This window comes from Rattus norvegicus, chromosome 2 (genome assembly GCF_021556685.1).
Source record: "Rattus norvegicus strain SHRSP/BbbUtx chromosome 2, alternate assembly SHRSP_T2T, whole genome shotgun sequence".
Lineage (NCBI taxonomy): Eukaryota > Metazoa > Chordata > Mammalia > Rodentia > Muridae > Rattus > Rattus norvegicus.
In genome coordinates this window covers 41937517-41952751 of record NC_141535.1, presented here as the reverse complement: position 1 = coordinate 41952751, position 15235 = coordinate 41937517, and the positions used below count along the sequence as shown (strand labels likewise).

The 15235-nt window shown below is 39.0% G+C and overlaps 1 protein-coding gene and 1 long non-coding RNA gene across 4 annotated transcripts in view; one reads left to right on the top strand and one right to left on the bottom strand.

The window, feature by feature from the left end:
• Positions 1-4771, top strand: part of LOC148006647 (uncharacterized) — a 65390-nt gene extending 60619 nt beyond the window's left edge. Inside the window, exon 3 of the long non-coding RNA XR_015673932.1 lies at positions 4198-4771. This is a non-coding gene — a long non-coding RNA (uncharacterized LOC148006647). The remainder of the gene's footprint in view (positions 1-4197) is intronic.
• Positions 1-15235, bottom strand: part of Pde4d (phosphodiesterase 4D) — a 1511604-nt gene that overhangs the window by 1286112 nt on the left and 210257 nt on the right. The gene's annotated exons all lie outside the window — the stretch shown is intronic.

Below are 15235 nucleotides of genomic sequence, written 5' to 3'. Positions count from 1 at the left end.
TGACACATTCGTTGGCGAAATAGTTATTTATACATTAGAGATGAGGATTCTTATGAAACTGTGCTAAGCCAAATTTCTCAAAATTCAATTTCCAATTTAATAACCTCTGTGGAACTCTACGGTATTTATTCACTTTTCTTCAGCTTGTTTCTCTATTGCAAACACTCGTTAAGGAATTTATATTACTTTTTAAACTTAGAATATATTTTAAAGGCAGAAATCTAAAATCATGCTCTAGTCTGGATGCTGAATGTCCCCCAAAGACCTAGACGATAAAGGCTTGGAGCCAGAGTGTGCTAATGGCAGACAGTGGAAGCTCTGTGAGATGAGACCTGCTGCAAAGCCTTTAAGTCACTGAGCATATGTCCTTGAAGAGGATATGGTAGCTCAGACCCCATCCTCTTCCTCTTCTGCTCCTAACCATGAGCTGAACAGTGTCACTTCACTGCACACTTGTGTTATTATGTGGTGCCTCCCATAGGCCCCAAAGGCAAGGGACCACACAACTGTGACCTGAGACCTTCAAAATGCTGAGCTAATGCACACATTTTCTCTCTGTCACTTTTACTTAATTATCTGTGGCTATTTTGGCGTTAACAAAATGTAGTAAAGAAAACTAAGGACTCAAAGGGCAGGACTGTAGAAATGAAATTAATATATGTCACTATCGTTAATTAAAGTGTCCAGGCTTTAGTGATGGATACTACCAGATCTTACAATTGTCAGTTTCTGTATCTTAGGAAAATCAAAGAGACTGTACACATTTCTCTGGGAAGCAAAGAGTTCATATTTCCCCTTTTTGATTATATATATATATATATATATATTCAGATTCAAAGTTCAAAATCACATTTCGTAGTAAACTGTTGAAGTTTACTATGTGAGGTAGAAATTTCAAGTTAAAGTTCATGAACGCAACGCGGAGATCAGACTGGAAGAAGGTAAGATGGGTCAGTCTAGATTTTAGAAAGAGGATGGCTAAGTTAGGGCCACAAAAGATGAAAACAACATTTCCTCAAGTCACAATCACTGGGAGACACTGAGATCCTTTTGTAAACCAGGCATCGGAATGCTAACACTGGCTAGCAGCTCTTGTATTTTTTGTGCACTGAAATTAGTGACCTCCAAGTCAGCTTTTAATGGTTGAAGCAACATACATGCACGTGTCAGGACACTATAGGGAACTATTTTAGGAAGTGATTTAGGAAGCCGTTGTATAACTCTCCTTTCAAAAAAAATAAAGATAAAATGTAGTACCTGCTTCATTAAGCACCATGACAAGGTCAGGGGGAAGCTTGCAAAACAAGTGGAGCACGGGTTTTTAGTTTGTGAACTACTCGATTCAGTCCCCTACACAGGATACAAAGATTTTCCTGGAGGTTGTGGGAAATGAATTCAAATAGTGCCATCTGCTAGAACAACCACCCTCAAAATATTACCCTAGCCAATTGCCATGTCAAATAGAATAAATAAATAAATAAATAAATAAATAAATAAATAAATAAATAAATATGCAAACAAACACACCACACAGAAGTTTAAGCCACCTGGGTTGGGACAACCTGGCTATAGTCCATGTTCATATCCTCGCTCCAGTTTTGTGAGCCACGGCTTCAACGGGAGCCCATTCACTTGCTGACTTGAGATTCCAAACATTTGTGGGTAGAGCCCCTTATCTTTCCACAGATGACCTCCAGTAACCTCACACGCACAAGACTTCAGCTTCCCTCCCCTAGGGCGCCGCAACTCATTCCTCCAGACTCTACAATCAGGCTTCCGCTAACATCGTTCCAGTCTCTCTGCAATAGAGGATGAAGCCCCTTCTCAGAAAGCAGCTGACTTATGCTAACAACCTCTCGTGAGGTTATCACCTCCTGAATCATCTGCAGTAGGGGCCACAAATCTTCACAGGGATGCTGGGCAGACTTCATAAGGGAATGAAATGATGGCCAGACAGATCAGGAAGACAGTGGGTGAATGTCCACGCACAAGGAGGCGTGGCTCCAAAGGTTTGTCAGCACAAGAGACAGAAGTACAGTACAGCTAATATGATGCCATCCAATAATACATATATGAGTGTATATATGTATGTATGTATATACATATGTACATGTGTATACATATGCATATATAATACATCATACATACATACACATATTAAATAAGTAAGATTAAAAATACCAGTTATTTTCTTTCTGAAATTCTTTGGGCCAAATGAAATATACTAATTTAGGTTGCTGTTGCTCAAGACATATATATATATATATATATATATATATATATATGTATGTATGTATGTATACATATGAATGATATGGATTGCTCTCAAAATGCCTTTACATACTTACATTTTTGTAAGCTCAAAAACAAAAGTTCCTACTGCAATCTCCCTTCTCAGCACTCTGCAAGAACTTCAGCTGGTAAAGGCATTTATCTGAGGGCATTCGCCTGGCAAGGTTCACAGGCTCTGTGCCCATGGAGTGCAGCTCACACCTGCACCTCTTTCAATCAATTAAACCCTACAATGGGCAGATAAAAAAGCCTCAGGTGCCATTGCCTATCTTACACAATTGAGCATAGATTTGGCCAGCTTTGGAGACGTTCTCTGGAAATCTCCCCAGCTTCCAAGATCACTCCCAAATAAATCGAAGAGGGTTTGCATGCAGAAGCCATCTGCACAGGGCCAAAAGTCCAGAGTCAGCATCGGTATAGATTCTTCTTGCCTGGCTCAGACTGTGTGGTAGAGACCACAGGAGTCTCCTGAGTGTCCACTCTGCTTCTTCCTTTGCAAATAGAACTCCAGATTTTTGCAATACATATAAGTGCTTGCCAAGTAGACAGATTTCCCCAACTTTGCTTGTACCTAAGAGAGCCCATGTGACTAAATTCTGGCCAAGAAGATGTAAGAGAAAGGTTGGTCTGAGCCTCAGGGGAGAGAGAAAGTCCTTCTGTTTTTCTGCCGATTGGGAAAAAAAAATTCAATGACTAGAAATTCTCTCTCTCCTCTATTCTCTGTGTCCTCTCTCATCTACTCTCCCTCCCTGCTCAAAAGAGGGCCTCGCCATGTTGCCCATGCTGGCCTCAACCTCCTAAGGTGAAATGATTCAAATGATCCTCCTGTCTCAGGCTCCAGAGTAGCTAATAATTCAGTTGTACAGGTGTGCCCCACAACATTCAAGAAGCAGCTCTTCAGAATCAAACGTTGGCCTTGACAATGGATGCTACCTGCTTAAAAATGGATACCAGAACAAACAGGAAACTAGATCCGTGGTGACCCTGAAGAAAAGCCATGCCAGACTCAGCCTACCTACCACAATGCATGGGAGCTTTACACATTTAAGTCACCGTTTGTTAACTGCATTACATGTAGCCGAATGTGAGTTCTGAGGCAATGCAGCTCTTCACCTTGCCTGAGCTTTCTTCTACCTAATCCTTTCATCCCCTTTAAATGTCTTTTGTGAACTGAATCCTCATAAATTCGAATTTTCCAGCATTCTTCCTCCTCTGTCAATACACACCATTTCCCTTCAGGAGATAATTGCTTCAAGGGTTGGGGAACGAGCATCCTCTTTGTCTGTCTGTTCAGCTCAGTGGGGATCACAGTTGTTTGACAGATGGCATTACTTTTCCTTCCCTTCTCTCTGAATACTAACTGGAAGGCCAGTCCCTCCGGCGTGAAAAGCTGCCACTGACCCTCATCTCTGAAGCATCTAAGAAAGCATTTTTACCACCTTCCTACGGCTTTCTTCTCTTAAATGCAGTGCGGGTGACTAGGCAAGGCAAAGAGTGAAGATGGGTGTCACAAAAGAGAGCAAAACTAAATCATTTTCCAGATGACAGGAGCCACTGCCTTGGCCTTTCATTAGCCCCATCTCTTAGCACATGAAAAGCAGTAGCCTTGTAGGTCCAGGAGAATATTGGTGGCTTAAGTTTCTAGTTGAGTGACAAGACCCGAAAGGCAAAGCTCTTCACAGGGAGAGCTGGCATTTCTGCCTCTTCTAACTTTTATAGTTCAAACAACTCAATTTTGTTGGGCTTCAAAGTGTAATTCAAAGACCATTTTATAACCAAAGTCCCTGTGGGTCTCATGGAATAGCTCATCGATTAGGTGGAAGGTACGGCAAGTTTCGTATAGGCATTTTACAATAGCTTTGGGAAAGACTTGGTTGTAATTATTATATTTGTATTTATTTCTAGAGGCGTTTCAACAACTTTCCATGAAATAATATGAAACTCAATAGCATAGACTGGGACACCATGGAAAGAGGGTATGCCCTGATGGGATACTAGACATGGTTTACATAAAGAGGAAAGACTACTTTCCATTGTTCTAAGAAGGAAAACGTTTCATACAAATAACTAAATGGAGTATTCACTGGGGAGAACTGGAGTAATGTGCCTGCACTGAGCCTTCAGAAGCAATACTCAAGCCACATCACAGAAGCCACCTACTACATCTGGGATCAAGAGGCTGCCTCCCACAGCGCTTTGCCCCAATGATGATGTGAGTAGTCACAGGAAGGAAAGGCGTTCATGTATCTACTACGATCTAGAGCTCACCTAAGAAGGAAGCTGCTGACCCTTCAGTTCCAGCTGCCAGATCCAAGTTTGTAGATTCCTCTTTTCTTCCTCACCAGCAAAGCCAGCACCCGCTCCCTGCCATTTATACCTCATCTTTTGTGACTGGATCCTGAGACTTAGGCCAACTTCTAAGAGCAGGAGGGAAATTATCCCCATCACCATGTGGAGCAAATAAAACGGCAGAAGCCAGTCTCTGTTTCACTTCCTATTAAATCTCATAAATCCCTGCATACTCAGAAGTGTTTGATGGGAGCCCTGTGAGGCAGAATTCCTCCAGCACTCTAGGGCATTTGCATAGCTCCTGCTGCATATGTAGCAGAGGATGGCCTTATCTGGCATCAATGGGAGGAGAAACACTTGGTCCTGTGAAGGCTTGGTGTCCTAGTGTAGGGGAATGCCAGGGTGGGGAGGCGGGAGTGGGTTGGGGGTTGGGAACACCCTCATAGAAGCAGGGGGAGGGAGAGGAGATAGGGGGTTTGCAGAGGGGAAACTGGGAAAGGGGATAACATTTGAAATGTAAATAAATAAAATGTCCAAAAAATTTTAAATGAAATTAAAAAGAAGGTGTTCTACCAGTGGTGACTAATATTGCCAACTTGACAAAATCTAGAATCACCCAAGGGACAAGACCATGGTCATGCGGCATGTCTATAAGAGATTATTAAGACTAGGTTTATTAATAAAAAGAAGATAGGCTGAGCACAGCATCCATTACTGATCAGCTGCCTCAAGGTCTTGCAACCATGTCTTTCCCATAGACTAAACCATGGGACAGTGAGCCCTTCCTTTCTTTCTTTCTTTTTTTTTTCTCATTTTTCCTCCATCTTTATTAAGTTGGGTATTTCTTATTTACATTTCAATTGTTATTCCCTTTCCCGGTTTCAGGCCAACAACCCCTAACCTCTTCCTCTCCCCTTCTATATGGGTGTTCTCCTCCCCATCCTCCCCCCATTACCACCCTCCCCCCAACTATCACTTTAACTGGGGGTTCAGTCTTGGCAGAACCAAGGGCTTCCCCTTCCACTGGTGCCCTTACTAGAGCCCTTCCTTTCTTAAATTGCTTTGTCAGGATATTTTGTTATAATAAACAGCAAGCAATTAATTCAATAATTTATCTACAGGAAAGTCTAAGAGATATTTTCAGCTTTTACAAGAAAAAATATATGCTAACAGTAGATGAAACAAATCCTGAGAGATTACCCATGATGCATATCATAAATTTCATTTGCTTTTTGCATTCATAGTAATAAGATTGTATTAATATATACAGTATAATATTTATAGACTGGACTGACTGAGAAAGTTATTGAACCAGGGACTTTTTAAATTTTTTTATATCTTAAAAATATACTATCTAAATCATTCTATATTTAAAATCTCTATTCACTGCATGATTGCTAATGAGATTAATGATAATTTCACTACTGGTAAGTATTCTGTAACATTTTATAGAAAGATATACTCTTTCAAGAATCTCAAGAAACAAGAAGATAATGCCATATGAGTTTGGATGTGTATAAACTGAGAATTATATACAATGTTAAAATCCAAACTCTAGAACTTAGTTGTAAATACTTTAGCTGTAAATAAGTTAGGAAGGAAAAGAAAGAAAGTGGTCATACTTGAATTGTACCCCTATTTGAATACCTGGAATGCCATCTAAGTTGTACTGACCACATTTATTCAAAAGTAGCTAATGCAGAAATAGTGATTTTTTTTAACCCTTCATTCTGTTGTTTATTAGGTTTAGTTTGTTCTTGACTTTCTAAATTCCTGAAGAATATCATTAGGTTGTTTGTTTCTACATTTGCTCTTTTATGTGGAACTTACTGATACAAACCTTCACTGCTTCTTTGACTGTATTTCATAAGTTTTCATATATTTTGTTTCAATTTTCACTTGTTCTAACAAGGCTTTTAATTATCTTTTAGTTTCTTTGTTAATAAATTGCTCATTTGTGTCATTCAGTCTCCATGTATTTGTGTAAATTTTAAATTCCTTTCATTAACTTCTACTTCACATCACCAGAAAGGCTGTTGAATATAATTTTTGATTTGTTAAGACTTGTTTTGAAATTAATACATAGTTTGTGATAAACTGGGTTTCCTGTGCTGTGTATTCTCTAGCTAGGGGATGATATGTGTTAGAAATGTCTGTCAAGTTCACTTGATCTCAATATAGTTTAACTTCCATGTTTTTCTGTTGGTTTTTTTTTTTTTTTTTGGTCTGGATAATGTCTCCACTGACATAAGCAGGGTATTAACATTAACAATATCCCTTTTTATCATATTAACACAAATCTGTATACTTAGGTATAACAATAGGGTTTATTTTGAGTGCTACAGGGAGTAATATGATAGAGTCAAAGTCTGCTCCATTCAATTCTATAAATGTGTCAGGCCATAGAAACCAAGAGAAAAAAAAAAAAAGACAGCTGCAACAGGAATTAACAAAAAGATGTCAGAACTTAAATGTACCTAGACAGAGGGGGTTGGGGGCTGTGCAGAGAAAAGTAAAACACAGACCATAGATCCAAAGCTGGCTTCCCAAAGGAGGAAGGAACACAAAACCACAAACCACAAACCACAGACAACATCAAACGGTAGAGAGAACAAAGCAGAACCACAATGGATTATAGCTGTTCCCATCGTCTCCATGAGACCTATGAGCTTGTATGTAGAAACACCATTATTCCACAATAAACATATTAATTTCAAAACAAGTCTTAACAAAGTACAAAAAAAATCATATTCTATACCCTGTCTGATCACGTGGAGTGGGGCCAGAAGTCAAGAGAAAAAGAACTCTATAAGGTACACAAACATACAGAGACTCAAAATTAGAGGACACAGAAAAATAATTTTTCTCCTTTTTACTTAACTTTTCTCCTTTTATTTTTTACTATGTTTAAGTATGGGTTTTTCTTCTTTAAAAATCTTTAGTTTAGGGCTGGAAAAATGGCTCAGCGGTTAAGAGCACTGACTGCTCCTCCAGAGGTCCTGAGTTCGATTCCAAGCAACCACCTGTAATGGGATCTGATGCCCTCTTCTGGTGTGTCTGAAGACAGCTAGAGTGTGCTCACCATATAAATAAACAAACAAACAAATAAATAAATAATCTTTAAAAAGAAACAAATAATATTCTAAAAAAGAAAAACTTTATTTTACTGTTCATATTTTTATCTAATATGATTTACAATTTTGTCCTTATTTTGTAACTACGTGGCTTTTATCTCTTGTTCTTTCTTCTTCCTTTCACGTTTGTTAAGGGGGGTATTTTGGGGAGCACTGGAGAGGGCATACAGATACCATGGAATAAGAAATGTCGAAAATTGTGGCATTAATTGGAGATAAGTGAACAGGGATCATACAGCAATAATAACCTCCACTCTCCATTCATTTGGAAGAGTGACTGAAATCTTAGAACAATGAGAAAGAAATAAAGTGATACAAATAGGATACAAAGAAGTCAGATTAGCGCTACTTATATATAATATGATCTCATATTTCAAGTATCCTAAAGACCACCAGAAAACTCATGAAAATTCATATGGAAGTGCAAAAGACTCTAAATATGAAAAGTAATCTTAATAAAAAGTAACAATACTGAATGAAGATATAACCATACATAGTTACAAAGTATACTTCAGAGCCACAGTAATCAAAACAGTATGACACTCTTAGGAAAGCAGACACTTAGGACAAGGGAATAGAAGAACAAGGACTAAGCCTAATCTGACATTTTGTTGAATGTGTGTACTCAGAGGGGATTAGTATCCAGAATATATAAACCACTCAAAGAAAACACCAAAAGTATAAATAATCCAACAAGAAATGTGAGAATGAATTAAGAGTTTTCAAAATAATTACAGATGTCAAATAAGTTCATGGAAAATGTGTTTAACATCCTTAATCACATTTGTTAAAAATTAAGAAAATCAAAAATGACCACCTGATGGGTGGATGCCATAGTACTGAAAGACTATGAGGGCTGCTTGGAGAGACATGTCACCAATAGTCCTACCTATCTGTGAACCCTGTGAGATACCATAACGACTGGCTTGGCAAGATGTAGCCATGGGTGCAAAAGGGCCATTCTAGTTATAGTTAATATTCTAGCACAGATCAGGGAGTAGTACAGAGCCCTCAGCCCTAGCTGAAGTGCTATTAATAGCTAAGGTTACTAGTGGAAGGAGAGTCAATTTTATTCAGGGGGAGAGTCTCACATATGTTGCCCATGCTCCAGTATTTAGCTCCACATTGGTCTATATTTGGGAAACACTAATTGGACTCAGTAGATTATAAAAATACTTCAAAAAGAGAATATGACCTGGGAAAATGAACTTGGTGGGATCTGGGAATGTTTTGATGAAGGCAGTGGAAGATATGATCAAAGTTCATTGTATTCATATATGATCTTCTCAAAGAATAAATAAAAATAATACACTCTTAAAAACTACACTGACTCTATCCCATTCCAGTTAGAACGGCTATTAAGGAAACAAACAACAAATTATGGTGATGCTATGAGAGAAATACATTTTATATGGTGTTGGTAGGCATGTAAATTAATCTATTCAGTATCCCCAAGTGACTAAAAATACAAATATTGTATTATGCAAACCTATATAACTCTCCTAAATATAGAAATGAAGAAGTTAAAGTTAGCATACACTGGAGATAACTGCATACCCATGTCTAATTTTAACATTAACTATTAAAAATGTACAACTTAGGCGAATAATCCAGCTGCTTATCAAATAAAATATGGATAAAGAAACTTTAGGATATGCATATAATGGAGCATTAATCAGTCATAAAGAATGAGGAAATAATGTTCTTTGCCAGAAAATTGAAAGAACTAGTGAAGCAAAATGAGCCATATTCAGAAAACAAATACAACATCTTATTTCAAATGTATCATCTACATGCTTTTAAAGGCACAAATGGAGTTATGGAAATATTTAGAAAGAAGGTAGCATGTAGAAGAGGAAAGTGGGACCAAGAAGGGGCCTGGAGAGATAAGTACAACCAAAGTATTATGTGTCTTTTATTTTATTTATCTATCATATATATATATATATATGTATATATATGTGTGTAGTATTATAATGAAACTATTTTATGATACTAACATATGCCAATTTAAAAGGAGATTCCGCAACATTAGTTATGCATAAATTTACAACTGTATATCTCTGTTGAATTGATGCCTTGATTATTATGTCATGGCCATCTTTGGCATTTTGGTTTCATCTACTTTTTCATACATATATATGAAGTGAAATTGTGTGTGTGTGTGTGTGTGTGTGTGTGTGTGTGTGTGTGTGTGTGTGTACTGTCCAGGTACATTTCTTGTAGATAACATATTAGTGATTTTTTTGTCATTGTTGCTGTTGTTGTATCTTTTTGACCAGTCTTTACCTGTTAATTGTAGATTTCAGTTCACTTAGATTCAAGGTTATTACTGACAAATGAAGTCTTATCCCTGCTGTAATTTTTGATGCTCTCCTGATTGTTTTGCATATTCTTTGCTCTTGTCTTACACTCTTCTTTTTTTTTTCTGAATTGACACAGCAATATATTGATAATATTGATTCCTTTGTTTCTCTTTTGAATATCTATTTTTCTACTGGGATTTGTATTTTCATGTGATTTCATTATTTTCCTCTTTGTTTCAATCTGAATATAGCACTCCTTTAAGCATCTTTTGAAAATCCAGTGTAGTGGTCCTTCTGGTTTCTCTTGGAAATATTCTATTTTGCCTTAATCTCTGAAGTACATCTTGCTCCATGTAGTACTATTAACACGGTGGTTACCTTGACTGTCACCTTTACAGAATCTAGACTTAGCCTGGGAGACAGGCCTCTGGTCATGTCTGTCAGGTTATCCTGATGGCATTAATGGAAGTGGACCTGCCCACTATAAACGTTACTTTCCCTACCTGGGATTCAAGACTGTAAGGGAAGAAAGTGAGCTGAGTAGTGAAATTGATCAAAGCTGTCGCATGCTGACTGATATCTGGCTAGCTGCCTCAGGTTCCTGCTGTGACTTTCTTGCAATAGCCAACTACAGCCTCAAACTCTGAACTAGCAAACCCCTCCTACCTAGGTTGCTTGCATTCAGCTGTTTTCATCAAGGCAACAGAAGAGAGGTTAAGTCAGTTGGTGGGAAACATTTTGTGCCAGATTTGGAAAACGTCATTCCCAAGGTTTCCCCCCAAGATATCTATGGCTCTGTTAGTGGAGACGTTCTTGAGTTGGACTCAGCATTCTTTCCCTTAGATATTTTATACATATGTAAAAAGAAAATGTTGTCTTAGTTAGGGTTTTACTGTGGTGAACGGATACCATGACCAAGGCAACTTTTATAAGGACAACATTTAATTGGGTCTGGCTTATGCATTCAGAAGTTCAGTCCATTATCATTAAGGTGGAAACATGGCAGCATCCAGGCAGGAATGGTGCAGGAGCTGAGAGTTCTACATCTTCGTCTGAAGACTGCTAAAAGAACACTCAATTCTAGGCAGCTAGGACTAGGGTATTAAAACCCACACCCACAGTGACACACCTACTCCAACAAGGCCACAACTCCTATTAGTGCTTCTCCCTGGGCCAAGCATACACAAAACATCACGATTGTCTTGAACTTTTAACAGTTTCAAATGTGCCATGTGAACCTCTGTCCCAGCCATGTCTATTTATGGATATCCATATCATCCCATGTTTTTGGAAAGTTTTCTGAAATTATTTTACTGAATGGTTTTCTGTAGTTTTATTCTTCGGCCCCAAATATTTAAAGAAAATATGTTTTTTTTTTATGAAATCCCAAACATCTTATGTGGTCCTGTCATTCTTTTCTTCCTTTTTATCTAACAGGGATATTTCAAAAGACCTGTTTCTCCCACTCAACCAGGCTGTTGTTGAAGCTTTCAGTTGTATTTTTATCTGACTCACAATCTTTGTGTCTCTGTTTGATTGTTTCTCAAAATCAATCTATCTCTTTCTCTCCATTCCAACTCTGCTAGTCTTCCAATTCACATCATGTACTGATGTGTTAATTTCGTTTAACTCCTTACACTCTCTTTGATATTATTGTACTTCCTTACAATGCTTCCTTCACATTCTTTATCAAGCCCTTCATCCAGTTCCTTGAAATCTGTGGCTAGAATGAACATGTTCTTTTGTAACTACCTTATTACTTGGTCATATTTCTTCTTTTCCTACATCACATATTATGGACTAGTTATCTCTACTGAAATTATGAGATTAGCAGCTTTCCTTGAAAATATATCTTGGTGTCTAAGTTTGATATACAATGTTGACTATATTTACAGCTAGGCACCATGGTGTGGTCATTCTGTGGATGAAAATGACTTGGACTATATCAAAGTGAAGTCAGAAAGACCAGCTACCACTGTGAATCATGCAAATATGCTTTCTAGGAGCTCCAATGTATGTGTTATAGGCAACAGTAAGTGTGGGATATGTGGTTAACTTGTAAAATAGGACTCATAGCACCTATCAGATGATAAGGGGTTTCTTGGGAACTTTTATAAGAGCTTTGTTACTTTAAAAAAAAAACTCTGTTACTGGTAGTTCAAAAATTGGTGATGGGCCTGGCGTATTTGTTTTCTGACAAATTAGTGCTGCAGTCAGTCACAAATGGGGAGAGGTAGTAGCAGGAACCACACAGTGCCCTTCTCTAGTCTCTATTTCGAGTTCTGATATCAATGCCCTATCAGACAAGGCTGAGGGACAAGGAGGTAGCTTGAGCCAGGTAGGTAGAATAATACTAGGAACCAGGAACCACTATGTTCCTCTCTACCATTAACAGTTCACACACAGGAACAAGACTTTGTTCTAGACTAAGTTGCTCTGGACTGTACTTTGGTCACATGTACCCTGGAGGGATGACAGTTCTAACTAGAATTCCCTTTCATTTCAGCTGCAGCATATTTCTGGTGGTAGAGTGGCAGCCAGAGCCCCAGTTGCACATGGCTTCTTTAGCAAACATCTGTAGACAGATGTCTATGTCATGTTCATAGCAATATGAATTTCACAAAAAAAAAAGGGTGCAGCAAGAACAACACAGGGGAAGTGGCATCAGGAACCTGGTGTCTTTCTCTACTGTTTCCACAGTGCTGATCTCCTAGAAACAGAGCTTGGTTACAACCAAGGAAAATTATGCTCCCCCAACCTCCACTCCTACCACAGTCATGAAAACCTGGGGGAGTTTGCTCAAAATTACCTCATCATGTCCCTGAGGGGAAGCATGCAGTAGGACTAGTGTTCTGTTCGCACCGTGTCAGTAACAAATGCCTATGTAGCACAAAGGTGGCAGAAACTGCATGGGACCTGTTTCCAGACTTGGCAGAGACACAAGTCTACACATATATATGGTCTCATTTGTCGTCTCAGAGGGCAACTGTTCTACTCCCTTGGACCCTGGGCTTGATGCCTTCCACTCCCTTCTATGCCAAACTCTCTTCCCTACAAAGCAAGACATTCGGTGGCCTTATGGGCATTCTGCTGAGCCAAGCTGAATCTGCAAAGCAGGTCCTCAACCCCTCGAACCCATGTAGTAAAATGTTTGTAGAATCCCAAAGATGAAGATAATAGCTCAGATGTCAAATGATTCCTGGCCACAGCACATGGGGATTTCCTAAAAGATAAGATAAGGTGAGATCCTATCCCCAAAGCATAGCTAATGTGCAGATACCAGGATACTTATCTCCGTGGGCTACAAGTCTATGGGGATTGTGAAACCGCTAACAGGTAGGATCGCCAGCATCTGTACTGATAGAGTACTAAGATGCTCCTTGGCCCTTATCCATGGAATGGGGAATTTCTCCTTCCACAGTTGTGGAGCTAGGAGGTAGGTGGTAGGGAATTTTGTTTCTCTGACTATGCTATTTTCCCAGGTCTCTGAAGCTTCCTAGGTTATAGTCTCTCCGTCTCTTAATCTTGCCCTTCCCTGGCCCTATTTACAGCATTCTCCCATTGTCACTCACCTTTAAAAGGACATATAAACTTAGTATTATCATTCTTCTCTGGCGAGGAGAGGAAGACGGGCCATCTCTGTTCAGCTATCTTGACTCAGAAATCTTGGCACTGTCAGCTAGGCTAAGTGTTCCATTCCACAACTGGACTAGCCAGATAGTGAGAGTCGACTCTATCTGAAGTCTCCTGGCTGGCAGCCATGCATGCAAACCTGTCAGTCAAAGCACTATTGCCTCGACTCCTTGGAATTCAACCTACCCTTGAGTTTCCAGAAGCAGAGGGCTGACCATTCTACAGTGAGCAGGAGCAGCTTTTAATCTACTACCTCCTCCTACATTCATCAGGAATTCTAGTCTGGTTCTAACTTCCAAGAAGTTGAAAAATGTTTGTTGCACCATCCCACCTTCCCACAACTCATGAATGAAGAGAGCTCACAGGAGAAGGGCTAAGAGTGAGTGCCTCCTCTGAGAGAGTGGACAGATTTCCCACTGTAATTAGCAGATCAGGGGTCCTCAGGGTAGCTTGTTGCAGTTGCTAGCTGCCTTCTTATCAATCAAGAATCCTGAGCGCTAGGCTCTTGTTAATATTAACAGTGTTCTCTCTCGCTAACCCATACAAGGCAGTTACATCTCTACTGGCATACTGATGAAGTAGGCTCAAAACAATCTGCAGCATTTTGTTATCGAGATGAAAGTATACCATTTTACTCAATTAAGATTGCCCATGCTTTTCCTTAATTACTGTTTTCCTACCTTGTATTGTCCTAAAAATATACACAGTTTTGTGTACATTACCTATTTTTAAATAATTTTATAAATTTTGTGAGGTGCCAAAATAGTGATTTTTATGAACATTGCTAGTCCAATGTCTATCAAAAATAAAAATTAGTTTCCTTGTGCCATCTGCCATGGCTTCCAACTTTTTTGCTTTTCCTTTAAGAAACTTCTAATGTTCTTTTTTTTTTAAAATCATTCCTCTTGGCAGGCATGGGGGAGACATGGGAGGCTAGGGATGAAAGACTACCATGAGTTTGAAGTCAACTTGGTCTACAGCTACATAGTTTGAGGCTAGCCTCAACTATATAGTAAGATTGTCTCAAAAAGAAATACATATAGATATATATGGCTTATTTACTGATGAAAATAATAAGAAATAAATGAAGGAATGAAATACAAGTGAAGTATGTTGGTATTAACAACTCACCTTACATTTGCTTCACTTTGTGTGGCATTCTGGACTCGTGTAACTAAAGTCTACAACACTCAGGGCCCTGTGGCTGAGAAGGACAAGAAGATGAGGAATTGCTATGTTAGAATGTGGTGTTTGCCAGGCTGTTGGTGTCTCCTAAGTTCCCTCACACTGCTGTTCTGCTGACAGACAGCTACGGAAATGAACGCCCACATTCATCAATACAGCTAAGGTCCCAGGGCCTCCCACTCCCCAGAGATGCTTTTACAGGTTTGGAAAACATGATCTTGACAAAGAAAAGGTGCTTACTAGCAGAGAGCAAGAGGAAAGAACAGGATTTCACAGAACAGGGTCTCATCCCCGTGGAATGTAGGCAGACAGGGTGAGGAAGGGGTCCTGGAAGACAGATGTGTCTCAACAATAGTAATAAGGAGAGAAGAAGAAGAGGCCAGTAGAACAATTGGA